Source organism: Oncorhynchus clarkii, chromosome 29 (assembly GCF_045791955.1).
Source record: "Oncorhynchus clarkii lewisi isolate Uvic-CL-2024 chromosome 29, UVic_Ocla_1.0, whole genome shotgun sequence".
NCBI classification, from domain to species: domain Eukaryota; kingdom Metazoa; phylum Chordata; class Actinopteri; order Salmoniformes; family Salmonidae; genus Oncorhynchus; species Oncorhynchus clarkii.
The window spans coordinates 261436-287940 of NC_092175.1; the positions used below are offsets into that span (position 1 = coordinate 261436).

The 26505-nt window shown below is 44.3% G+C and overlaps 16 non-coding genes across 16 annotated transcripts; all 16 read right to left on the reverse strand.

Moving 5' to 3' along the window:
- Positions 1-1196: 1196 nt before the first annotated feature.
- On the reverse strand, positions 1197-1269 carry trnaf-gaa (transfer RNA phenylalanine (anticodon GAA)). The gene has a single exon. It is a non-coding gene; the product is annotated as a tRNA-Phe (tRNA).
- Positions 1270-1869: 600 nt separating this feature from the next.
- On the reverse strand, positions 1870-1942 carry trnaf-gaa (transfer RNA phenylalanine (anticodon GAA)). Its single transcript has one exon. It is a non-coding gene; the product is annotated as a tRNA-Phe (tRNA).
- An 82-nt stretch (positions 1943-2024) lies between these two features.
- On the reverse strand, positions 2025-2098 carry trnai-aau (transfer RNA isoleucine (anticodon AAU)). The gene has a single exon. It is a non-coding gene; the product is annotated as a tRNA-Ile (tRNA).
- Positions 2099-3049: 951 nt separating this feature from the next.
- On the reverse strand, positions 3050-3123 carry trnai-aau (transfer RNA isoleucine (anticodon AAU)). The gene has a single exon. It is a non-coding gene; the product is annotated as a tRNA-Ile (tRNA).
- Positions 3124-4158: 1035 nt separating this feature from the next.
- trnai-aau (transfer RNA isoleucine (anticodon AAU)) lies at positions 4159-4232 on the reverse strand. The gene has a single exon. It is a non-coding gene; the product is annotated as a tRNA-Ile (tRNA).
- A 2661-nt stretch (positions 4233-6893) lies between these two features.
- Positions 6894-6966, reverse strand: trnac-gca (transfer RNA cysteine (anticodon GCA)). The gene has a single exon. It is a non-coding gene; the product is annotated as a tRNA-Cys (tRNA).
- Positions 6967-7048: 82 nt separating this feature from the next.
- Positions 7049-7122, reverse strand: trnai-aau (transfer RNA isoleucine (anticodon AAU)). Its single transcript has one exon. It is a non-coding gene; the product is annotated as a tRNA-Ile (tRNA).
- Positions 7123-8830: 1708 nt separating this feature from the next.
- trnai-aau (transfer RNA isoleucine (anticodon AAU)) lies at positions 8831-8904 on the reverse strand. The gene has a single exon. It is a non-coding gene; the product is annotated as a tRNA-Ile (tRNA).
- A 443-nt stretch (positions 8905-9347) lies between these two features.
- Positions 9348-9420, reverse strand: trnaf-gaa (transfer RNA phenylalanine (anticodon GAA)). The gene has a single exon. It is a non-coding gene; the product is annotated as a tRNA-Phe (tRNA).
- Positions 9421-10615: 1195 nt separating this feature from the next.
- Positions 10616-10689, reverse strand: trnai-aau (transfer RNA isoleucine (anticodon AAU)). The gene has a single exon. It is a non-coding gene; the product is annotated as a tRNA-Ile (tRNA).
- Positions 10690-11132: 443 nt separating this feature from the next.
- trnaf-gaa (transfer RNA phenylalanine (anticodon GAA)) lies at positions 11133-11205 on the reverse strand. Its single transcript has one exon. It is a non-coding gene; the product is annotated as a tRNA-Phe (tRNA).
- A 1195-nt stretch (positions 11206-12400) lies between these two features.
- On the reverse strand, positions 12401-12474 carry trnai-aau (transfer RNA isoleucine (anticodon AAU)). The gene has a single exon. It is a non-coding gene; the product is annotated as a tRNA-Ile (tRNA).
- Positions 12475-18076: 5602 nt separating this feature from the next.
- On the reverse strand, positions 18077-18149 carry trnaf-gaa (transfer RNA phenylalanine (anticodon GAA)). Its single transcript has one exon. It is a non-coding gene; the product is annotated as a tRNA-Phe (tRNA).
- Positions 18150-19328: 1179 nt separating this feature from the next.
- Positions 19329-19402, reverse strand: trnai-aau (transfer RNA isoleucine (anticodon AAU)). The gene has a single exon. It is a non-coding gene; the product is annotated as a tRNA-Ile (tRNA).
- Positions 19403-20003: 601 nt separating this feature from the next.
- Positions 20004-20077, reverse strand: trnai-aau (transfer RNA isoleucine (anticodon AAU)). The gene has a single exon. It is a non-coding gene; the product is annotated as a tRNA-Ile (tRNA).
- Positions 20078-20975: 898 nt separating this feature from the next.
- trnaf-gaa (transfer RNA phenylalanine (anticodon GAA)) lies at positions 20976-21048 on the reverse strand. Its single transcript has one exon. It is a non-coding gene; the product is annotated as a tRNA-Phe (tRNA).
- Between the last annotated feature and the right edge of the window lie 5457 nt (positions 21049-26505).

Sequence of the window (26505 nt, forward strand, 5' to 3'; positions counted from 1 at the left end):
GTTTCCTTGAAGCCAGAGCATGAAGAAAGAACAAATACAAATGCCGAAACCCAGGATCGAACCTGGGACCTTAAGTCTAACGCTCTCCCAACTGAGCTATTTCAGCAATTCACTAATTTTATTTCTGTGGCACCCTTGACAATTCACATGCGTGTGACTCACAATTTTGACACTCAAAATGTGAATCATAGCCAGTACGGGGATCAAACCCATGTCCTTGGTATTATTAGCACCACACTCTAACCAACTGAGCTAACCGGCCATTCGGTATTTTGCTCAATTGTTGAAATGCACCGAGCCTCTGCAAGTGCTGGCACGTAAACAAACAAGTCCACCAACAGCATAGCCTGACAAGACTGGACCCTTTAGGTTGCTTCTTGCGGAAATTCCAAACGGCTGGGGAATTATCTCAAATGCTTTGCATGCGTGAGGTAGTGGGAAATTCCAAACGGCTGGGGAATTAGCTCAAATGCTTTGCATGCGTTAGGTAGTGGGATCGATGCCTGCGTTCTCCAAAAGCAAATTCTTTCATGGATACAAGAAAACTCCAGTTCACACTTCATGCAGCCTTGTCTTACGACAACCTACTGTCATGTAAACAATGACAAGAAACTGTCATTTAACAATGACAAGAAACTCTCATGTAACACTGATTTCACAATGTCAGATGAAAAAGAAGACATTACTTACTTTCAGAGAGCAGCGTATCACACACTCTAACCAACTGAGCTAACCGGCCGCTGGCTACAGAGCACAATTGTTGAGATGCACCGAGCCTCTGCAAGTGCTGGAGCACAAACTAACAAGTCCACCAACAGCATAGCCTGACAAGACTGGACACTCTTGGTTGCTCCTTGTGGCAATTCCAAACAGCTGGGGAATTTGATCAATTGGTATTGTGTTTGCTTAGCATGCTATAGGTAGTGGGATCGATGCCCGCATTCCCCAAAAACAATTTTTTTTGTGGATCCAAGAAAGCTCCAGTTCACACTTCATGCAGCCTTGTCTTACGACAACCTACTGTCATGTAACAATGACAAGCAACTTTCCTGTAACACTGATGTCAAAATGTCAGATGAAAAAGCAAGAAATTACTTACTTTCAGAGGAGCAGCGTAGCACACACCATTGAGGCCCACAAACAAAGCTGTGGATAGTTTCCTTGAAGCCAGAGCAGGAAAAAAGAACAAATACAAATGCCGAAACCCGGGATCGAACTAGGGACCTTTAGATCTTCAGTCTAACGCTCTCCCAACTGAGCTATTTCGGCAATTCACTAAATTTAATTCTGTAGCACCCTTGACAATTCACATGCATGTGACTCACAATTTTGACACTCAAAATGTACATCATAACCAGTACGGGGATCGAATCCATGACCTTGGCGTTATTAGCACCACACTCTAACCAACTGAGCTAACCGGCCATTTGCTATTTTGCTCAATTGTTGAAATGCACCGAGTCTCTGCAAGTGCTGGCACGTAAACAAACAAGTCCACCAACAGCATAGCCTGACAAGACTGGACCCTCTAGGTTGCTTCTTGTGGAAATTCCAAACGGCTGGGGAATTAGCTCAAATGCTTTGCATGCGTGAGGTAGTGGGATCGATCCCTGCATTCTCCAAAAGCAAATTCTTTCATGGATCCTAGAAAACTCCAGTTCACACTTCATGCAGCCTTGTCTTACGACAACCTACTGTCATGTAACAATGACAAGCAACTTTCCTGTAACACTGATGTCAAAATGTCAGATGAAAAACAAGAAATTACTTACTTTCAGAGGAGCAGCGTAGCACACACCATTGAGGCCCATAAACAAAGCTGTGGAGAGTTTCCTTGAAGCCAGAGCATGAAGAAAGAACAAATACAAATGCCGAAACCCGGGATCGAACCAGGGACCTTTAGAGCTTCAGTTTAACGCTCTCCCAACTGAGCTATTTCGGCAATTCACTAATTTTATTTCTGTGGCACCCTTGACAATTCACATGCATGTGACTCACAATTTTGACACTCAAAATGTACATCATAGCCAGTACGGGGATCGAACCCATGACCTTGGCGTTATTAGCACCACACTCTAACCAACTGAGCTAACCAGCCATTTGCTATTTTGCTCAATTGTTGAAATGCACCGAGCCTCTGCAAGTGCTGGCACGTAAACAAACAAGTCCACCAACAGCATAACCTGACAAGACTGGACCCTCTAGGTTGCTTCTTGCGGAAATTCCAAACGGCTGGGGAATTAGCTCAAATGCTTTGCATGCGTGAGGTAGTGGGATCGATGCCTGCATTCTCCAAAAGCAAATTCTTTCATGGATCCTAGAAAACTCCAGTTCACACTTCATGCAGCCTTGTCTTACGACAACCTACTGTCATGTAAACAATGACAAGAAACTGTCATGTAACAATGACAAGAAACACTGATTTCACAATGTCAGATGAAAAAGAAAGACATTACTTACTTTCAGAGAGCAGCGTATCACACACTCTAACCAACTGAGCTAACCGGCCGCTGGCTACAGAGCACAGTTGTTGAGAAGCACCGAGCCTCTGCAAGTGCTGGAGCACAAACTAACAAGTCCACCAACAGCATAGCCTGACAAGACTGGACACTCTTGGTTGCTCCTTGTGGCAATTCCAAACAGCTGGGGAATTTGATCAATTGGTATTGTGTTTGCTTAGCATGCTATAGGTAGTGGGATCGATGCCCGCAATCCCCAAAAACATGTAACAATGACAAGCAACTTTCCTGTAACACTGATGTCAAAATGTCAGATGAAAAAGCAAGAAATTACTTACTTTCAGAGGAGCAGCGTAGCACACATCATTGAGGCCCACAAACAAAGCTGTGGCTAGTTTCCTTGAAGCCAGAGCATGAAGAAAGAACAAATACAAATGCCGAAATCCGGGATCAAACCAGGGACCTTTAGAACTTCAGTCTAACACTCTCCCAACTGAGCAATTTCAGCAATTCACTAAATTTATTTCTGTGGCACCCTTGACAGTTCACATGCATGTGACTGACAATTTTGACACTAAAAATGTACATCATAGCCAGTACGGGGATCGAACCCATGACCTTGGCGTTATTAGCACCACACTCTAAACAACTGAGCTAACCGGCCATTTGCTATTTTGCTCAATTGTTGAAATGCACCGAGCCTCTGCAAGTGCTGGCACGTAAACAAACAAGTCCACCAACAGCATAGCCTGACAAGACTGGACCCTCTAGGTTGCTTCTTGCGGAAATTCCAAACGGCTGGGAAATTTGCTCAAATGCTTTGCATGCGTGAGTTAGTGGGATCGATGCCTGCATTCTCCAAAAGCAAATTCTTTCATGGATCCAAGAAAGCTCCAGTTCACACTTCATGCAGCCTTGTCTTACGACAACCTACTGTCATGTAAACAATGACAAGAAACTGTCATGTAACAATGACAAGAAACTCTCATGTAACACTGATGTCACAATGTCAGATGAAAAAGAAAGACATTACTTACTTTCAGAGAGCAGCGTATCACACACTCTAACCAACTGAGCTAACCGGCCGCTGGCTACAGAGCACAATTGTTGAGATGCACCGAGCCTCTGCTAGTGCTGGAGCACAAACTAACAAGTCCACCAACAGCATAGCCTGACAAGACTGGACGCTCTTGGTTGCTCCTTGTGGCAATTCCAAACAGCTGGGGAATTTGATCAATTGGTATTGTGTTTGCTTAGCATGCTATAGGTAGTGGGATCGATGCCCGCATTCCCCAAAAACTATTTTTTTTTGTGGATCCAAGAAAACTCCAGTTCACACTTCATGCAGCCTTGTCTTACGACAACCTACTGTCATGTAACAATGACAAGAAACTTTCCTGTAACACTGATGTCAAAATGTCAGATGAAAAAGCAAGAAATTACTTACTTTCAGAGGAGCAGCGTAGCACACACCATTGAGGCCCACAAACAAAGCTGTGGATAGTTTCCTTGAAGCCAGAGCAGGAAGAAAGAACAAATACAAATGCCGAAACCCGGGATCAAACTAGGGACCGTTAGATCTTCAGTCTAATGCTCTCCAAACTGAGCTATTTCGGCAATCCACTAAAGTTAATTCTGTAGCACCCTTGACAATTCACATGCATGTGACTCACAATTTTGACACTCAAAATGTACATCATAGCCAATACGGGGATCGAACCCATGACCTTGGCGTTATTAGCACCACACTCTAACCAACTGAGCTAACCGGCCATTTGCTATTTTGCTCAATTGTTGAAATGCACCGAGCCGCTGCAAGTGCTGGCACGTAAACAAACAAGTCCACCAACAGCATAGCCTGACAAGACTGGACCCTCTAGGTCGCTTCTTGCGGAAATTCCAAACGGCTGGGGATTTAGCTCAAATGCTTTGCATGCGTGAGGTAGTGGGATCGATGCCTGCATTATCCAAAAGCAAATTCTTTCATGGATCCTAGAAAACTCCAGTTCACACTTCATGCAGCCTTGTCTTACGACAACCTACTGTCATGTAAACAATGACAAGAAACTGTCATGTAACAATGACAAGAAACTCTCATGTAACACTGATGTCACAATGTCAGATGAAAAAGAAAGACATTACTTACTTTCAGAGAGCAGCGTATCACACACTCTAACCAACTGAGCTAACCGGCCGCTGGCTACAGAGCACAATTGTTGAGATGCACCGAGCCTCTGCAAGTGCTGGAGCACAAACTAACAAGTCCACCAACAGCATAGCCTGACAAGACTGGACGCTCTTGGTTGCTCCTTGTGGCAATTCCAAACAGCTGGGGAATTTGATCAATTGGTATTGTGTTTGCTTAGCATGCTATAGGTAGTGGGATCGATGCCCGCATTCCCCAAAAAAAATTTTTTTTCTGGATCCAAGAAAGCTCCAGTTCACACTTCATGCAGCCTTGTCTTACGACAACCTACTGTCATGTAACAATGACAAGCAACTTTCCTGTAACACTGATGTCAAAATGTCAGATGAAAAAGCAAGAAAATACTTACTTTCAGAGGAGCAGCGTAGCACACACCATTGAGGCCCACAAACAAAGCTGTGGATAGTTTCCTTGAAGCCAGAGCAGGAAGAAAGAACAAATACAAATGCCGAAACCCGGGATCGAACTAGGGACCTTTAGATCTTCAGTCTAATGCTCTCCAAACTGAGCTATTTCGGCAATCCAGTAAAGTTAATTCTGTAGCACCCTTGACAATTCACATGCATGTGACTCACAATTTTGACACTCAAAAAGTACATCATAGCCAGTACGGGGATCGAACACACGACCTTGGCGTTATTAGCACCACACTCTAACCAACTAAGCTAACCGGCCATTTGCTATTTTGCTCAATTGTTGAAATGCACCGAGCCTCTGCAAGTGCTGGCACGTAAACAAACAAGTCCACCAACAGCATAGCCTGACAAGACTGGACCCTCTAAGTTGCTTCTTGCGGAAATTCCAAACGGCTGGGGAATTAGCTCAAATGCTTTGCATGCGTGAGTTAGTGGGATCGATGCCTGCATTCTTCAAAAGCAAATTCTTTCATGGATCCTAGAAAACTCCAGTTCACACTTCATGCAGCCTTGTCTTACGACAACCTACTGTCATGTAACAATGACAAGCAACTTTCCTGTAACACTGATGTCAAAATGTCAGATGAAAAAGCAAGAAATTACTTACTTTCAGAGGAGCAGCGTAGCACACACCATTGAGGCCCACAAACAAAGCTGTGGATAGTTTCCTTGAAGCCAGAGCATGACGAAAGAACAAATACAAATGACGAAACCGGGGATCGAACCAGGTACCTTAATATCTTCAGTCTAACGCTCTCCCAACTGAGCTATTTCGGCAATTCACATTTTTTTTTTCTGTGGCACCCTTGACAATTCACATGCATGTGACTCACAATTTTGACACTCAAAATTTACATCATAGCCAGTACGGGGATCGAACCCATGACCTTGGCTTTATTAGCACCACACTCTAACCAACTGAGCTAACCGGCCATTTGCTATTTTGCTCAATTGTTGAAATGCACCGAGCCTCTGCAAGTGCTGGCACGTAAACAAACAAGTCCACCAACAGCATAGCCTGACAAGACTGGACCCTCTAGGTTGCTTCTTGCGGAAATTCCAAACGGCTGGGGAATTAGCTCAAATGCTTTGCATGCGTGAGTTAGTGGGATCGATGCCTGCATTCTCCAAAAGCAAATTCTTTCATGGATCCAAGAAAACTCCAGTTCACACTTCATGCAGCCTTGTCTTACGACAACCTACTGTCATGTAAACAATGACAAGAAACTGTCATGTAACAATGACAAGAAACTCTCATGTAACACTGATGTCACAATGTCAGATGAAAAAGAAAGACATTACTTACTTTCAGAGAGCAGCGTATCACACACTCTAACCAACTGAGCTAACCGGCCGCTGGCTACAGAGCACAGTTGTTGAGATGCACCGAGCCTCTGCAAGTGCTGGAGCACAAACTAACAAGTCCACCAACAGCATAGCCTGACAAGACTGGACACTCTTGGTTGCTCCTTGTGGCAATTCCAAACAGCTGGGGAATTTGATCAATTGGTATTGTGTTTGCTTAGCATGCTATAGGTAGTGGGATTGATGCCCGCATTCCCCAAAAACTATTTTTTTTGTGGATCCAAGAAAGCTCCAGTTCACACTTCATGCAGCCTTGTCTTACGACAACCTACTGTCATGTAACAATGACAAGCAACTTTCCTGTAACACTGATGTCAAAATGTCAGATGAAAAAGCAAGAAATTAGTTACTTTCAGAGGAGCAGCGTAGCACACACCGTTGAGGGCCACAAACAAAGCTGTGGATAGTTTCCTTGAAGCCAGAGCATGAAGAAAGAACAAATACAAATGCCGAAACCTGGGATCAAATCAGTGACCTTTAGATCTGCAGTCTAACGCTCTCCCAACTGAGCTATTTCAACAATTCACTAATTTTATTTCTGTGGCACCCTTGACAATTCACATGCATGTGACTCACAATTTTGACACTCAAAATGTACAACATAGCCAGTACGGGGATCGAACCCATGACGTTGCCGTTATTAGCACCACACTCTAACCAACTGAGCTAACCGGCCATTTGCTATTTTCCTCAATTGTTGAAATGCACCGAGCCTCTGCAAGTGCTGGCACGTAAACAAACAAGTCCACCAACAGCATAGCCTGACAAGACTGGACCCTCTAGGTTGCTTCTTGAGGAAATTCCAAACGGCTGGGGAATTAGCTCAAATGCTTTGCATGCGTGAGTTAGTGGGATCGATGCCTGCATTCTCCCAAAGCAAATTCTTTCATGGATCCAAGAAAGCTCCAGTTCACACTTCATGCAGCCTTGTCTTACGACAACCTACTGTCATGTAACAATGACAAGCAACTTTCCTGTAACACTGATGTCAAAATGTCAGATGAAAAAGCAAGAAATTACTTACTTTCAGAGGAGCAGCGTAGCACACACCATTGAGGGCAACAAACAAAGCTGTGGATAGTTTCCTTTAAGCCAGAGCATGAAGAAAGAACAAATACAAATGCCGAAACCCGGGAACGAACCAGGGACCTTTAGATCTTCAGTCTAACGCTCTCCCAACTGAGCTATTTCTGCAATTCACTAAAGTTAATTCTGTAGCAACCTTGACAATTCACATGCATGTGACTCACAATTTTGACACTCAAAATGTACATCATAACCAGTACGGGGATCGAACCCATGACCTTGCCGTTATTAGCACCACACTCTAACCAACAGAGCTAACCGGCCATTTCTGATTTTGCTCAATTGTTGAAATGCACCGAGCCTCTGCAAGTGCTGGCACGTAAACGAACACGTCCACCAACAGCATAGCCTGACAAGACTGGACCCTCTAGGTTGCTTCTTGCGGAAACTCCAAACGGCTGGGGAATTAGCTCAAATGCTTTGCATGCGTGAGTTAGTGGGATCGATGCCTGCATTCTCCAAAAGCAAATTCTTTCATGGATCCAAGAAAACTCCAGTTCACACTTCATGCAGCCTTGTCTTACGACAACCTACTGTCATGTAAACAATGACAAGAAACTGTCATGTAACAATGACAAGAAACTCTCATGTAACACTGATGTCACAATGTCAGATGAAAAAGAAAGACATTACTTACTTTCAGAGAGCAGCGTATCACACACTCTAACCAACTGAGCTAACCGGCCGCTGGCTACAGAGCACAGTTGTTGAGATGCACCGAGCCTCTGCAAGTGCTGGAGCACAAACAAACAAGTCCACCAACAGCATAGCCTGACAAGACTGGACACTCTTGGTTGCTCCTTGTGGCAATTCCAAACAGCTGGGGAATTTGATCAATTGGTATTGTGTTTGCTTAGCATGCTATAGGTAGTGGGATGGATGCCCGCATTCCCCAAAAACTATTTTTTTTGTGGATCCAAGAAAGCTCCAGTTCACACTTCATGCAGCCTTGTCTTATGACAACCTACTGTCATGTAACAATGACAAGCAACTTTCCTGTAACACTGATGTCAAAATGTCAGTTGAAAAAGCAAGAAATTACTTACTTTCAGAGGAGCAGCGTAGCACACACCATTGAGGACCACAAACAAAGCTGTGGATAGTTTCCTTGAAGCAAGAGCATGAATAAAGAACAGACACAAATGCCGTAACCTGGGATCAAACCAGGGACCTTAATATCTTCAGTCTAACGCTCTCCCAACTGAGCTATTTCAACAATTCACTAATTTAATTTCTGTGGCACCCTTGACAATTCACATGCATTTGACTCACAATTTTGACACTCAAAATGTACATCATAGCCAGTACGGGGATCGAACCCATGACCTTCGCGTTATTAGCACCACACTCTAACCAACTGAGCTAACCGGCCATTTGCTATTTTGCTCAATTGTTGAAATGCACCGAGCCTCTGCAAGTGCTGGCACGTAAACAAACAAGTCCACCAACAGCATAGCCTGACAAGACTGGACCCTCTAGGTTGCTTCTTGCGGAAATTCCAAACGGCTGGGGAATTAGCTCAAATGCTTTGCATGCGTGAGTTAGTGGGATCGATGCCTGCATTCTCCAAAAGCAAATTCTTTCATGGATCCAAGAAAACTCCAGTTCACACTTCATGCAACCTTGTCTTACTTACCTACTGTCATGTAACAATGACAAGCAACATTCCTGTAACACTGATGTCAAAATGTCAGTTGAAAAAGCAAGAAATTACTTACTTTCAGAGGAGCAGCGTAGCACACACCATTGAGGCCCACAAACAAAGCTGTGGATAGTTTCCTTGAAGCCAGAGCAGGAAGAATGAACAAATACAAATGCCGAAACCCGGGATCGAACTAGGAACCTTTAGATCTTCAGTCTAACGCTCTCCCAACTGAGCTATTTCGGCAATTCACTAATTTTATTTCTGTGGCACCCTTGACAATTCACATGCATGTGACTCACAATTTTGACACTCAAAATGTACATCATAGCCAGTACGGGGATCGAACCCATGACCTTGGCTTTATTAGCACCACACTCTAACCAACTGAGCTAACCGGCCATTTGCTATTTTGCTCAATTGTTGAAATGCACCGAGCCTCTGCAAGTGCTGGCACGTAAACAAACAAGTCCACCAACAGCATAGCACAACAGCACAAGACTGGACCCTCTAGGTTGCTTCTTGCGGAAATTCCAAACGGCTGGGGAATTAGCTCAAATGCTTTGCATGCGTGAGTTAGTGGGATCAATGCCTGCATTCTCCAAAAGCAAATTCTTTCATGGATCCAAGAAAACTCCAGTTCAAACTTCATGCAGCCTTGTCTTACGACAACCTACTGTCATGTAAACAATGACAAGAAACTGTCATGTAACAATGACAAGAAACTCTCATGGAACACCGATGTCACAATGTCAGATGAAAAAGAAAGACATTACTTACTTTCAGAGAGCAGCGTATCACACACTCTAACCAACTGAGCTAACCGGCCGCTGGCTACAGAGCACAGTTGTTGAGATGCACCGAGCCTCTGCAAGTGCTGGAGCACAAACTAACAAGTCCACCAACAGCATAGCCTGACAAGACTGGAAACTCTTGGTTGCTCCTTGTGGCAATTCCAAACAGCTGGGGAATTTGATCAATTGGTATTGTGTTTGCTTAGCATGCTATAGGTAGTGGGATCGATGCCCGCATTCCTCAAAAACATTTTTTTTTGTGGATCCAAGAAAGCTCCAGTTCACACTTCATGCAGCCTTGTCTTACGACAACCTACTGTCATGTAACAATGACAATCAACTTTCCTGTAACACTGATGTCAAAATGTCAGATGAAAAAGCAAGAAATTACTTACTTTCAGAGGAGCAGCGTAGCACACACCATTGAGGGCCACAAACAAAGCTGTGGATAGTTTCCTTTAAGCCAGAGCATGAAGAAAGAACAAATACAAATGCCGAAACCCAAGATCGAACCAGGGACCTTTAGAGCTTCAGTCTAACGCTCTCCCAACTGAGCTATTTCGGCAATTCATTAACTGTATTTCTGTGGTACCCTTGTCAATTCACATGCATGTGACTCACAATTTTGACACTCAAAATGTACATCATATCCAGTACGGGGATCGAACCCATGACCTTGGCGATATTAGCACCACACTCTAACCAACTGAGCTAACCGGCCATTTGCTATCTTGCTCAATTGTTGAAATGCACCGAGCCTCTGCAAGTGCTGGCAAGTAAACAAACAAGTCCACCAACAGCATAGCCTGACAAGACTGGACCCTCTAGGTTGCTTCTTGCGGAAATTCCAAACGGCTGGGGAATTAGCTCAAATGCTTTGCATGCGTGAGGTAGTGGGATCGATGCCTGCATTCTCCAAAAGCAAATTCTTTCATGGATCCAAGAAAACTCCAGTTCACACTTCATGAAACCTTGTCTTACTTACCTACTGTCATGTAACAATGACAAGCAACATTCCTGTAACACTGATGTCAAAATGTCAGTTGAAAAAGCAAGAAATTACTTACTTTCAGAGGAGCAGCGTAGCACACACCATTGAGGCCCACAAACAAAGCTGTGGATAGTTTCCTTGAAGCCAGAGCAGGAAGAATGAACAAATACAAATGCCGAAACCCGGGATCGAACTAGGAACCTTTAGATCTTCAGTCTAACGCTCTCCCAACTGAGCTATTTCGGCAATTCACTAATTTTATTTCTGTGGCACCCTTGACAATTCACATGCATGTGACTCACAATTTTGACACTCAAAATGTACATCATAGCCAGTACGGGGATCGAACCCATGACCTTGGCTTTATTAGCACCACACTCTAACCAACTGAGCTAACCGGCCATTTGCTATTTTGCTCAATTGTTGAAATGCACCGAGCCTCTGCAAGTGCTGGCACGTAAACAAACAAGTCCACCAACAGCATAGCACAACAGCACAAGACTGGACCCTCTAGGTTGCTTCTTGCGGAAATTCCAAACGGCTGGGGAATTAGCTCAAATGCTTTGCATGCGTGAGTTAGTGGGATCAATGCCTGCATTCTCCAAAAGCAAATTCTTTCATGGATCCAAGAAAACTCCAGTTCAAACTTCATGCAGCCTTGTCTTACGACAACCTACTGTCATGTAAACAATGACAAGAAACTGTCATGTAACAATGACAAGAAACTCTCATGGAACACCGATGTCACAATGTCAGATGAAAAAGAAAGACATTACTTACTTTCAGAGAGCAGCGTATCACACACTCTAACCAACTGAGCTAACCGGCCGCTGGCTACAGAGCACAGTTGTTGAGATGCACCGAGCCTCTGCAAGTGCTGGAGCACAAACTAACAAGTCCACCAACAGCATAGCCTGACAAGACTGGAAACTCTTGGTTGCTCCTTGTGGCAATTCCAAACAGCTGGGGAATTTGATCAATTGGTATTGTGTTTGCTTAGCATGCTATAGGTAGTGGGATCGATGCCCGCATTCCTCAAAAACATTTTTTTTTGTGGATCCAAGAAAGCTCCAGTTCACACTTCATGCAGCCTTGTCTTACGACAACCTACTGTCATGTAACAATGACAATCAACTTTCCTGTAACACTGATGTCAAAATGTCAGATGAAAAAGCAAGAAATTACTTACTTTCAGAGGAGCAGCGTAGCACACACCATTGAGGGCCACAAACAAAGCTGTGGATAGTTTCCTTTAAGCCAGAGCATGAAGAAAGAACAAATACAAATGCCGAAACCCAAGATCGAACCAGGGACCTTTAGAGCTTCAGTCTAACGCTCTCCCAACTGAGCTATTTCGGCAATTCATTAACTGTATTTCTGTGGTACCCTTGTCAATTCACATGCATGTGACTCACAATTTTGACACTCAAAATGTACATCATATCCAGTACGGGGATCGAACCCATGACCTTGGCGATATTAGCACCACACTCTAACCAACTGAGCTAACCGGCCATTTGCTATCTTGCTCAATTGTTGAAATGCACCGAGCCTCTGCAAGTGCTGGCAAGTAAACAAACAAGTCCACCAACAGCATAGCCTGACAAGACTGGACCCTCTAGGTTGCTTCTTGCGGAAATTCCAAACGGCTGGGGAATTAGCTCAAATGCTTTGCATGCGTGAGGTAGTGGGATCGATGCCTGCATTCTCCAAAAGCAAATTCTTTCATGGATCCTAGAAAACTCCAGTTCACACTTCGTGCAGCCTTGTCTTACGACAACCTACTGTCATGTAAACAATGACAATAAACTGTCATGTAACAATGACAAGAAACTCTCATGTAACACTGATGTCACAATGTCAGATGAAAAAGAAAGACATTACTTACTTTCAGAGAGCAGCGTATCACACACTCTAACCAACTGAGCTAACCGGCCGCTGGCTACAGAGCACAGTTGTTGAGATGCACCGAGCCTCTGCAAGTGCTGGAGCACAAACTAACAAGTCCACCAACAGCATAGCCTGACAAGACTGGACACTCTTGGTTGCTCCTTGTTGCAATTCCAAACAGCTGGGGTATTTGATCAATTGGTATTGTGTTTGCTTAGCATGCTATAGGTAGTGGGATCGATGCCCGCATTCCCCAAAAACAATTTTTTTTGTGGATCCAAGAAAGCTCCAGTTCACACTTCATGCAGCCTTGTCTTACGACAACCTACTGTCATGTAACAATGACAAGCAACTTTCCTGTAACACTGATGTCAAAATGTCAGTTGAAAAAGCAAGAAATTACTTACTTTCAGAGGAGCAGCGTAGCACACACCATTGAGGCCCACAAACAAAGCTGTGGATAGTTTCCTTGAAGCCAGAGCATGAAGAAAGAACAAATACAAACGCCGAAACCAAACCAGGGACCTTTAGATCTTCAGTCTAACGCTCTCCCAACTGAGCTATTTCGGCAATTCACTAATTTTATTTCTGTGGCACCCTTGACATTTCACATGCATGTGACTCACAATTTTGACACTCAAAATGTACATCATAGCCAGTACGGGGATCGAACCCATGACCTTGGCTTTATTAGCACCACACTCTAACCAACTGAGCTAACCGCCCATTTGCTATTTTGCTCAATTGTTGAAATGCACCGAGCCTCTGCAAGTGCTGGCACGTAAACAAACAAGTCCACCAACAGCATAGCCTGACAAGACTGGACCCTCTAGGAACACTGATTACTCCAAGATCGCATAGCAGTTCAGACGTCTTTTGTCCTCGTCTTGTCGTGTCCTGTATATATATATATTTACAACTTTTTTCACATACATTTTATTTTTATTTTCCATCAACTCATCTTCTAAACACTCTCCTGCAACCAGCCTCACCAATTTATATTTATAAAAAAGTATTATTTACCTCAGATCTGTAATCCTCCAATAAGCTAGCCAGAAACTCCAAGAAGCTAGCCAGAAACTAGCCAGAAGCTAGCCAGGAGCTAGCCCAGAAGCTAATCCAGAAGCTAATCAGAAGCTAGTTAGCTTCTTTACTGGCAAATCGTTAGTATTCAGCTAACCACGGTTTGTGGTCATCAGCTATCCTTTAGCTCGAAAATCTATCGCCAGTTTTGTACGGCGCAGCGCGGCTCGGAACGGAACATACAGGACCAATTTTTCTCTCCATGTCCCTGGATTTCAACTGCTCTCTGGACATTCATACCCGGATCTCACAGCTAGCTAGCTGCTATCCGTGTGACAGTCGGCTTTCGTCGATTCCGGAGCAAGCATCGATTGTTCCGGTGCTAGCCAGCTCCGTCAATCACTCCTGAGTTCCATCATTCACTCCTGGGCTGCAGTCACCTATCGGGACCCGTTTCACTGCCTACGCGGAGCCCCACCGGGCCTTCACAACTGGACTGCCGACGTTATCTACCTGAAGGAGATCCGGCTGGCTCCTCCGTCGCGACGTTACCTGAACGCCCATCTGCGGCCCGCTAACCGTTAGCTGTCTTACCGGCTGCTATCTGAATAGACAATCGGACAATTTATTTATTTTTATTATTATTATGTTTTCTTCTCGGGCCTCTATAACTATATCTATTGTTCTTATTTTTGTTGTTGTTGTGTGATTTGGATTAATCCCCTCTACCACACGGAACCCCACTAATCTACTGACCGAACGCAAGAGGTGGCTAACAACAGACTCCATCCTATGCTAGCTTGCTACCGATGGCCTGGCTAGCTGTCTAAATCGCCGTGACCCTCAACCAACCTCTCCACTCACTGGACCCTTTTGATCACTCGACTAAGCATGCCTCTCCTTAATGTCAATATGTCTTGTCCATTGCTGTTCTGGTTAGTGTTTATTGGCTTATTTCACTGTAGAGCCTCTAGTCCTGCTCACTATACCTTATCCAAACTATTAGTTCCACCACCCACACATGCAATGACATCTCCTGGTTTCAATGATGTTTCTAGAGACAATATCTCTCTCTTCATCACTCAATACCTAGGTTTACCTCCACTGTATTCACATCCTACCTTACCTTTGTCTGTACATTATACCTTGATGCTATTTTATCGCCCCCAGAAACCTCCTTTTACTCTCTGTTCCAGACGTTCTAGACGACCAATTCTTATTGCTTTTAGCCGCACCCTTATTCTACTCCTCCTATGTTCCTCTGGCGATGTAGAGGTGAATCCAGGCCCTGCAGTGCCTAGCTCCACTCCTATTCCCCAGGCGCTCTCTTTTGACGACTTCTGTAACCGTAATAGCCTTGGTTTCATGCATGTTAACATTAGAAGCCTCCTCCCTAAGTTTGTTCTATTCACTGCTTTAGCACACTCTGCCAACCCGGATGTTCTAGCTGTGTCTGAATCCTGGCTTAGGAAGACCACCAAAAATTCAGACATCTTAATTCCAAACTACAACATTTTCAGACAAGATAGAACTGCCAAAGGGGGCGGTGTTGCAATCTACTGCAAAGATAGCCTGCAGAGTTCTGTCCTACTATCCAGGTCTGTACCCAAACAATTTGAACTTCTACTTTTAAAAATCCACCTCTCTAAAAACAAGTCTCTCACCGTTGCCGCCTGCTATAGACCACCCTCTGCCCCCAGCTGTGCTCTGGACACCATATGTGAACTGATTGCCCCCCATCTATCTTCAGAGCTCGTGCTGCTAGGCGACCTAAACTGGAACATGCTTAACACCCCAGCCATCCTACAATCTAAACTTGATGCCCTCAATCTCACACAAATTATCAATGAACCTACCAGGTACCTCCCCAAAGCCTTAAACACGGGCACCCTCATAGATATCATCCTAACCAACTTCCCCTCTAAATACACCTCTGCTGTCTTCAACCAAGATCTCAGCGATCACTGCCTCATTGCCTGCATCCGTAATGGGTCAGCGGTCAAACGACCTCCTCTCATCACTGTAAAACGCTCCCTGAAACACTTCAGCGAGCAGGCCTTTCTAATCGACCTGGCCGGGGTATCCTGGAAGGATATTGACCTCATCCCGTCAGTAGAGGATGCCTGGATATTTTTTTTAAATGCCTTCCTAACCATCTTAAATAAACATGCCCCATTCAAGAAATTTAGAACCAGGAACAGATATAGCCCTTGGTTCTCCCCAGACCTGACTGCCCTTAACCAACACAAAAACATCCGTTCTGCATTAGCATCGAACAGCCCCCGTGATATGCAGCTGTTCAGGGAAGCTAGAAACCATTATACACAGGCAGTTAGAAAAGCCAAGGCTAGCTTTTTCAAGCAGAAATTTGCTTCTTGCAACACTAACTCAAAAAAGTTCTGGGACACTGTAAAGTCCATGGAGAATAAGAAAACCTCCTCCCAGCTGCCCACTGCACTGAAGATAGGAAACACTGTCACCACTGATAAATCCACCATAATTGAAAATTTCAATAAGCATTTTTCTACTGCTGGCCATGCTTTCCACCTGGCTACTCCTACCCCTGTCAACAGCACTGCACCCCCAACAGCAACTCGCCCAAGCCTTCCCCATTTCTCCTTCTCCCAAATCCATTCAGCTGATGTTCTGAAAGAGCTGCAAAATCTGGACCCCTACAAATCAGCCGGGCTAGACAATCTGGACCCTTTCTTTCTAAAATTATCTGCCGAAATTGTTGCCACCCCTATTACTAGCCTGTTCAACCTCTCTTTCGTGTCGTCTGAGATTCCCAAAGATTGGAAAGCAGCTGCGGTCATCCCCCTCTTCAAAGGGGGGGACACTCTTGACCCAAACTGCTACAGACCTATATCTATCCTACCATGCCTTTCTAAGGTCTTCGAAAGCCAAGTCAACAAACAGATTACCGACCATTTTGAATCTCACCATACCTTCTCTGCTGTGCAATCTGGTTTCAGAGCTGGTCATGGGTGCACCTCAGCCACGCTCAAGGTCCTAAACGATATCTTAACCGCCATCGATAAGAAACATTACTGTGCAGCCGTATTCATTGATCTGGCCAAGGCTTTCGACTCTGTCAATCACCACATCCTCATCGGCAGACTCAACAGCCTTGGTATCTCAAATGATTGCCTCGCCTGGTTCACCAACTACTTCTCTGATAGAGTTCAGTGTGTCAAATCGGAGGGTCTGTTGTCCGGACCTCTGGCAGTCTCTATGGGGGTGCCACAGGGTTCAATTCTTGGACAGACTCTCTTCTCTGTATACATCAATGAGGTCGCTCTTGCTGCTGTTGAGTCTCTGATCCACCTCTACGCAGACGACACCATTCTGTATACTTCCGGCCCTTCTTTGGACACTGTGTTAACAACCCTCCAGGCAAGCTTCAATGCCATACAACTCTCCTTCCGTGGCCTCCAATTGCTCTTAAATACAAGTAAAACTAAATGCATGCTCTTCAACCGAGCCTCTGCAAGTGCTGGAGCACAAACTAACAAGTCCACCAACAGCATAGCCTGACAAGACTGGACACTCTTGGTTGCTCCTTGTGGCAATTCCAAACAGCTGGGGAATTTGATCAATTGGTATTGTGTTTGCTTAGCATGCTATAGGTAGTGGGATCGATGCCCGCATTCCCCAAAAACATTTTTTTTTGTGGATCCAAGAAAGCTCCAGTACGGGGATCAAACCCATGACCTTGGCGTTATTAGCACCACACTCTAACCAACTGAGCTAACCGGCCATTTCTGATTTTGCTCAATTGTTGAAATGCACCGAGCCTCTGCAAGTGCTGGCACGTAAACGAACACGTCCACCAACAGCATAGCCTGACAAGACTGGACCCTCTAGGTTGCTTCTTGCGGAAATTCCAAACGGCTGGGGAATTAGCTCAAATGCTTAGCATGCTATAGGTAGTGGGATCGATGCCCGCATTCCCCAAAAACAATTTTTTTTGTGGATCCAAGAAAGCTCCAGTTCACACTTCATGCAGCCTTGTCTTACGACAACCTACTGTCATGTAACAATGACAAGCAACTTTCCTGTAACACTGATGTCAAAATGTCAGATGAAAAACAATAAATTACTTACTTTCAGAGGAGCAGCGTAGCACACACCATTGAGGCCCACAAACAAAGCTGTGGATAGTTTCCTTGAAGCCAGAGCATGAAGAAAGAACAAATACAAATGCCGAAACCCAGGATCGAACCGGGGACCTTTAGAGCTTCAGTCTAACGCTCTCCCAACTGAGCTATTTCGGCAATTCACTAATTGTATTTCTGTTGCACCCTTGACAATTCACATGCATGTGACTCACAATTTTGACACTCAAAATGTACATCATAGCCAGTACGGGGATCTTGGCATTATTTGCACCACACTCTAACCAACTGAGCTAACTGGCCATTTCTGATTTTGCTCAATTGTTGAAATGCACCGAGCCTCTGCAAGTGCTGGCACGTAAACAAACAAGTCCACCAACAGCATAGCCTGAAAAGACTGGACCCTCTAGGTTGCTTCTTGCGGAAATTCCAAACGGCTGGGGAATTAGCTCAAATGCTTTGCATGCGTGAGTTAGTGGGATCGATGCCTGCATTCTCCAAAAGCAAATTCTTTCATGGATCCAAGAAAACTCCAGTTCACACTTCATGCAGCCTTGTCTTACGACAACCTACTGTCATGTAAACAATGACAAGAAACTGTCATGTAACAATGACAAGAAACTCTCATGTAACACTGATGTCACAATGTCAGATGAAAAAGAAAGACATCACCTACTTTCAGAGAGCAGCGTATCACACACTCTAACCAACTGAGCTAACCGGCAGCTGGCTACAGAGCACAGTTGTTGAGATGCACCGAGCCTCTGCAAGTGCTGGAGCACAAACTAACAAGTCCACCAACAGCATAGCCTGACAAGACTGGACACTCTTGGTTGCTCCTTGTGGCAATTCCAAACAGCTGGGGAATTTGATCAATTGGTATTGTGTTAGCTTAGCTTAGCATAGGTAGTGGGATCGATGCCCGCATTCCCGAAAAACTATTTTTTTTGTGGATCCAAGAAAGCTCCAGTTCACACTTCATGCAGCCTTGTCTTACGACAACCTATTTGTCATGTAACAATGACAAGCAACTTTCCTGTAACACTGATGTCAAAATGTCAGATGAAAAAGCAAGAAATTACTTACTTTCAGAGGAGCAGCGTAGCACACACCATTGAGGGCCACAAACAAAGCTGTGGATAGTTTCCTTTAAGCCAGAGCATGAAGAAAGAACAAATACAAATGCCGAAACCCGGGATTGAACCAGGGACCTTTAGATCTTCAGTCTAACGCTCTCCCAACCGAGATATTTCAGCAATTCAATAAAATTAATTCTGTAGCACCCTTGACAATTCACATGTATGTGACTCACAATTTTGACACTCAAAATGTACATCATAGCCAGTACGGGGATCGAACCCATGACCTTGGCGTTATTAGCACCACACTCTAACCAACTGAGCTAACCGGCCATTTCCGATTTTGCTCAATTGTTGAAATGCACCGAGCCTCTGCAAGTGCTGGCACGTAAACAAACAAGTCCACCAACAGCATAGCCAGACAAGACTGGACCCTCTAGGTTGCTTCTTGCGGAAATTCCAAACGGCTGGGGAATTAGCTCAAATGCTTAGCATGCTATAGGTAGTGGGATTGATGCCCGCATTCCCCAAAAACAATTTTTTTTGTGGACCCAAGAAAGCTCCAGTTCACACTTCATGCAGCCTTGTCTTACGACAACCTATTTGTCATGTAACAATGACAAGCAACTTTCCTGTAACACTGATGTCAAAATGTCAGATGAAAAAGCAATAAATTACTTACTTTCAGAGGAGCAGCGTAGCACACACCATTGAGGCCCACAAACAAAGCTGTGGATAGTTTCCTTGAAGCCAGAGCATGAAGAAAGAACAAATACAAATGTCGAAACCCGGGATCGAACCAGGTACCTTAATATCTTCAGTCTAACGCTCTCCCAACTGAGCTATTTCGGCAATTCACTAATTTGATTTCTGTGGTACCCTTGACAATTCACATGCATGTGACTCACAATTTTGACACTCAAAATGTACATCACAGCCAGTACGGGGATCGAACCCATGACCTTGGCGTTATTAGCACCACACTCTAACCAACTGAGCTAACCGGCCATTTGCTATTTTGCTCAATTGTTGAAATGCACCGAGCCTCTGCAAGTGCTGGCACGTAAACAAACAAGTCCACCAACAGCATAGCCTGACAAGACTGGACCCTCTGGGTTGCTTCTTGCGGAAATTCCAAACGGCTGGGGAATTAGCTCAAATGCTTTGCATGCGTGAGTTAGTGGGATCGATGCCTGCATTCTCCAAAAGCAAATTCTTTCATGGATCCAAGAAAACTCCAGTTCACACTTCATGCAGCCTTGTCTTACGACAACCTACTGTCATGTAAACAATGACAATAAACTGTCATGTAACAATGACAAGAAACTCTCATGTAACACTGATGTCACAATGTCAGATGAAAAAGAAAGACATTACTTACTTTCAGAGAGCAGCGTATCACACACTCTAACCAACTGAGCTAACCGGCCGCTGGCTACAGAGCACAGTTGTTGAGATGCACCGAGCCTCTGCAAGTGCTGGAGCACAAACAAACAAGTCCACCAACAGCATAGCCTGACAAGACTGGACACTCTTGGTTGCTCCTTGTGGCAATTCCAAACAGCTGGGGAATTTGATCAATTGGTATTGTGTTTGCTTAGCATGCATAAGTTAGCATAGCTTAGCATAGGTAGTGGGATCGATGCCCGCATTCCCGAAAAACTATTTTTTTTGTGGATCCAAGAAAGCTCCAGTTCACACTTCATGCAGCCTTGTCTTAAGACAACCTACTGTCATGTAACAATGACAAGCAACTTTCCTGTAACACTGATGTCAAAATGTCAGTTGAAAAAGCAAGAAATTACTTACTTTCAGAGGAGCAGCGTAGCACACACCATTGAGGCCCACAAACATAGCTGTGGATAGTTTCCTTGAAGCCAGAGCATGAAGAAAGAACAAATTCAAATGCCGAAACCCGGGATCAAACCAGGGACCTTTAGATCTTCAGTCTAACGCTCTCCCAACTGAGCTATTTCGGCAATTCACTAATTTTAATACTGTAGCACCCTTGACAATTCACATGCATGTAACTCACAATTTTCACACTCAAAATGACCATCATAACCAGTACGGGGATCGAACCCATGACCTTTGCGTTATTAGCACCACACTCTAACCAACTGAGCTAACCGGCCATTTCCGATTTTGCTCAATTGTTGAAATGCACCGAGCCTCTGCAAGTGCTGGCATGTAAACGAACACGTCCACCAACAGCATAGCCTGACAAGACTGGACCCTCTATGTTGCTTCTTGCGGAAATTCCAAACGGCTGGGGAATTAGCTCAAATGCTTAGCATGCTATAGGTAGTGGGATCGATGCCTGCATTCTCCAAAAGCAAATTCTTTCATGGATCCAAGAAAACTCCAGTTCACACTTCATGCAGCCTTGTCTTACGACAACCTACTGTCATGTAACAATGACAAGCAACTTTCCTGTAACACTGATGTCAAAATGTCAGATGAAAAAGCAAGAAATTATTTACTTTCAGAGGAGCAGCGTAGCACACACCGTTGAGGCCCACAAACAAAGCTGTGGATAGTTTCCTTGAATAAAGAACAAGCACAAATGCCGAAACCTGGGATCAAACCAGGGACCTTTAGAGGTTCAGTCTAACGCTCTCCCAACTGAGCTATTTCGACAATTCACTAATTGTATTTATGTGGCACCCTTGACAATTCACATTGATGTGACTCACAATTTAGACATTCAAAATGTACATCATAGCCAGTACAGGGATCGAACCCATGACCTTGGCATTATTTGCACCACACTCTAACCAACTGAGCTAACCTGCCATTTGCTATTTTGCTCAAATGTTGAAATGCACCGAGCCTCTGCAAGTGATGGCACGTAAACAAACAAGTCCACCAACAGTATAGCCTGACAAGACTGGACACTCTTGGTTGCTCCTTGTGGCAATTCCAAACAGCTGGGGAATTTGATCAATTGGTATTGTGTTTGCTTAGCATGCTATAGGTAGTGGGATTGATGCCCGCATTCCCCAAAAACAATTTTTTTTGTGGATCCAAGAAAGCTCCAGTTCACACTTCATGCAGCCTTGTCTTACGACAACCTACTGTCATGTAACAATGACAAGCAACTTTCCTGTAACACTGATGTCAAAATGTCAGTTGAAAAAGCAAGAAATTACTTACTTTCATAAGGGAACATTTCGGCATTTCGTGTATGATCAGTGAGAAAGTCCATATTGCAAATGTACGGTCCCTTACTAGACGTCCGAAATCGTTTGTAAAATTCGCGGTCGGCGTCGGGCCGTGCGGTAGGGCCAGACCTACCGGGAAGTCATCAAATGAACTTTGTCGGACATTCGGTTTCCGTTTTATAAAATAAACAAGTTTTTGAGCGTTTTTCCGCTATCCCGGAATTTCCCACAAGAGGGCATACGGAATCATATGGCAATTTGGCAAAACATCACGAATCACGACGGGGCCTTATCTCGAAAACGGAAAATATTTCGAAGCCGAAACTTGGTGAGCGTAGGTTTGGCATAATGGGCAGTTGGCCCCGAACAAGATGGCGTCTAGGCCTCGACGGTTTTTGAGTTATGGCCGTTTTTCTGGGATTAAAGGTCCTAAATGGAAATAGAGAAATTATTTTTCCACTTCAGGTCAAAGTCAAGGAGCCTCCGGTGTCAATAAAAAAAGAACCAGCCATTTATCTATCGTCATTTAAGAGAAACGGAACAATGACAACTTGGCAATGGTCACAAATAGGCGTTTTTTTTTTTCAACGGTTACAGATCCAGTTGCAGGGTGTTCATACGAATCTTTTTAAAGTGTGCTGCGGAGCTCTGCGAGATTTCTGTGATTTTCTATGATTTTCTGAAATAGCACACACATACTAAACCCTCCGTAAATAACTCAGTTGTTAACGTAAAGACTTAAAACTCAGGATTCTGTAACAGCATACCCCAATGAGGATATGTGGTGATTTATAGCTTCCTGTGCCAACCGGAAGTGCCATAATTGGTGTCTCAGGGGCTGTTTCAAAGGGTTAAAAAAGTCTGATCTGTCCAAAACTTCATATATGTGATTAGGCAACCCCCATGAACTGTAAATCAGTCATTTTTCCCCAAAAAATTCAAAGGAAAAAAAAATCACACTAAAACACAACTTGAATGGAGGGACGTATTGGGGTGCGTAGAGACAGACAGTGGCTGCAATAGTTAGCTTTGTTGGAGCTAAAAAAGAACCGTCAGACCTAGAGTTCCGAAACTTTAGAAACCTGTTCTAGACCTCCGGTCGATGGTGCGTGGTGAGTTACGTGGCTCTAGACGGTTCTCGGACCGAGAAACAGCCTCGTACATTTGCAATACCTTCAATTCATTTTGACCATTACGAAAATGACCACGTTTAGAAAAGTCTCAGAGACGCAAGGCTAGGTGCATTGAAACCGGCTCGGCCCATAGAGACAGACCCCAACGTTTCTGTCCGATAGCTCGTTCAAGGACCCCGTAGCAAGGCATGGAAAAAAGTGGATTTTCAGCACCAATTAGGGTTTTTCTCGGACACCAAATGACCTATCGAGCCGAAACTCGGGATTCGGGGTCGCCTCACATAGGACTTCACATAATGTCCGAACTGGACCCGCAGCTAGAACGTAACTATGTGTTTTACCTTTTTATTATGTTTTAAACTAAAGGCGCTGTGAATTATGGGACTGCTCTGACATATGTGATAGTTGGCTTCTAAATGAGTAGTAAAAAGTGGGTTTGGTGTCATAATGACATCTAATTGACTGATGGACACTGACTTGCTAGTTGACTTTTGTGCATTTGCAATATGTTTAAACGGAGAGGGACCATCACCAAAATGGCATTCTGAAATCAACATAAAAAATGGCATCACCATAGTCTCCAGACTGTGCTGAGTTCAACGAGCTATCCCGCTTGACCGTAGCTCGCTCGGTCTAAGCGCAACGACCATTAGAAAAGTAGGCCCAAAATGAAGCCTGCCCCACAATGTCATTTGCTTTTGAGTGACAGTGAGAGAACCGTTAGGGTGAGAAGAAAAATTCCACCACATGAATGTTCCTAAGGTCCTCCCGATCTGTACAAGCCTAACCTTGACCGTGTGGCATTAACCCTTAAGAGTAAAACAGTGTTTTTTGATCTCACAGATTACAGTGTCATCTCTCCCCATAGGAATACATTGCCTGCACCCCTAATTTCAACCTGAAGTCTATATGGGTTATGAATGCCGTATGAACCTGTCTTCGGTACCGGTCCATCAGGCCACTATGAGGTCTACCTGTGTTGATTCTGAGCTTCCTGGACCAACCGGAAGTGGTTAAAATGCCCCTAAAAGTGTTTACCCATACCCTGCCTGCAGTTTGACAGACATAGTGCATTCAACCCTGTGTAAATCAGTCAGTTCTTAACGTAAGGACTTAAAACTCAGGATTCTGTAACAGCATACCCCAATGGGGATATGTGTTGATTTATAGCTTCCTGTGCCAACCGGAAGTGCCATAACTGGTGTCTCAGGGGCTGTTTCGAGGGGTTAAGAAAGTCTGATCTTTCCAAAACTTCATATATGTGATTAGGCAACCCCCATGAACTGTAAATCAGTCATTTTTCCCCAAAAAAATCAAAGGAAAAAAAAATCACACTAAAACACACCTTGGATGGAGGGACGTATTGGGGTGCGTAGAGACAGACAGTGGCTGCAATAGTTAGCTTTGTTGGAGCTAAAAAAGAACCGTCAGACCTAGAGTTCCGAAACTTTAGAAACCTGTTCTAGACCTCCGGTTGATGGTGCGTGGTGAGTTACGTGGCTCTAGACGGTTCTCGGACCGAGAAACAGCCTCGTACATTTGCAATACCTTCAATTCATTTTGACCATTACGAAAATGACGACGTTTAGAAAAGTCTCAGAGACGCAAGGCTAGGTGCATTGAAACCGGCTCGGCCCATAGAGACGGACCCCGACGTGCCTGTCCGATAGCTCGTTCAAGGACCCCGTAACAAGGCATGGAAAAAAGTGGATTTTCAGCACCAATTAGGGTTTTTCTCGGACACCAAATGACCTATCGAGCCGAAACTCGGGATTCGGGGTCGCCTCACATAGGCCTTCACATAATGTCCGAACTGGACCCGCAGCTAGAACGTAACTATGTGTTTTACCTTTTTATTATGTTTTAAACCGAAGGCGCTGTGAATTATGGGACTGCTCTGACATATGTGATAGTTGGCTACTAAATGAGTAGGAAAAAGTGGGTTTGGTGTCAATTGATATCCATTTGGTGTCATAATGACATCTAATTGACTGATGGACACTGACTTGCTAGTTGACTTTTGTACATTTGCAATATGTTTAAACGGAGAGGGACCATCACCAAAATGGCATTCTGAAATCAACACAAAAAATGGCATCACCATAGTCTCCAGACTGTGCCGAGTTCAAGGAGACGCCCCGCTTGACCGTAGCTCGTTCTGAGTGCAGCAAACTTGAAAAAAAGAAGGCCCAAAATGAAGCCTGCACCACAATGTCATTTGATTTTGGGTGGCAGTGAGAGAACCGTTAGGGTGAGAAGCACAATTCCACCACATGAATGTTCCTAAGGTCCTCCCGATCTGAACAAGCCTAACCTTGACCGTGTGGCATTAACCCTTCACAGTAAAACAGGGTTTTTTGATCTCACAGATTACAGTGACATCTCTCCCCATAGGAATACATAGCCTGCACCACAAAATTCAACCTGAAGCCTATATGGGTTATGAATGCCGTATGAACCTGTCTTCGGTACCAGTCCATCAGGCCACTATGAGATCTACCTGTGTCGAATCTAAGCTTCCTGGAGCAACCGGAAGTGGTTAAAATGCCCCTAAAAGTGTTTACCCATACACTGCCTGCAGTTTGATAGACATAGTGCATTCAACCCTGTGTAGATCAGTCAATTCTTAACGTAAAGACTTAAAACTCGGGATTCTGTAAGTGGCTATGTAAATCAAGACATGTGTTTACTTATAGCTTCCTGTGCCAACCGGAAGTGCCTTTAATTGGGTCACACTCTCTGTTTCGAAGGGTTAAAAAAGTCACATCTCTCCAAAACTTCATATGTGTGACTAGGTAACCCTTCTGAACTGTAAATCAGTCATTAATCCCAACAGATGTCAAAGAAAAGCTCCCTCACACACACACAGGAAGGATGGAGTGATAAAGTGCGGTGCTTAAAGACACAGAGAGCAGGAAATGGCATTACCATAATCCCTAGGCCGTACCGAGTTCAGCGAGATATCCCGCTTGACCGTAGCTCGCTCGGTCTAGGCGCAGCGAGCATTAGAATAGTAGGCCCAAAATGAAGCCTGCACCACAATGTCATTTGCTTTTGGGTGACAGTGAGAGAACCGTTAGAGTGAGAAGAAAAATTGCACCACATGAATGTTCCTAAGGTCCTCCCGATCTGAACAAGC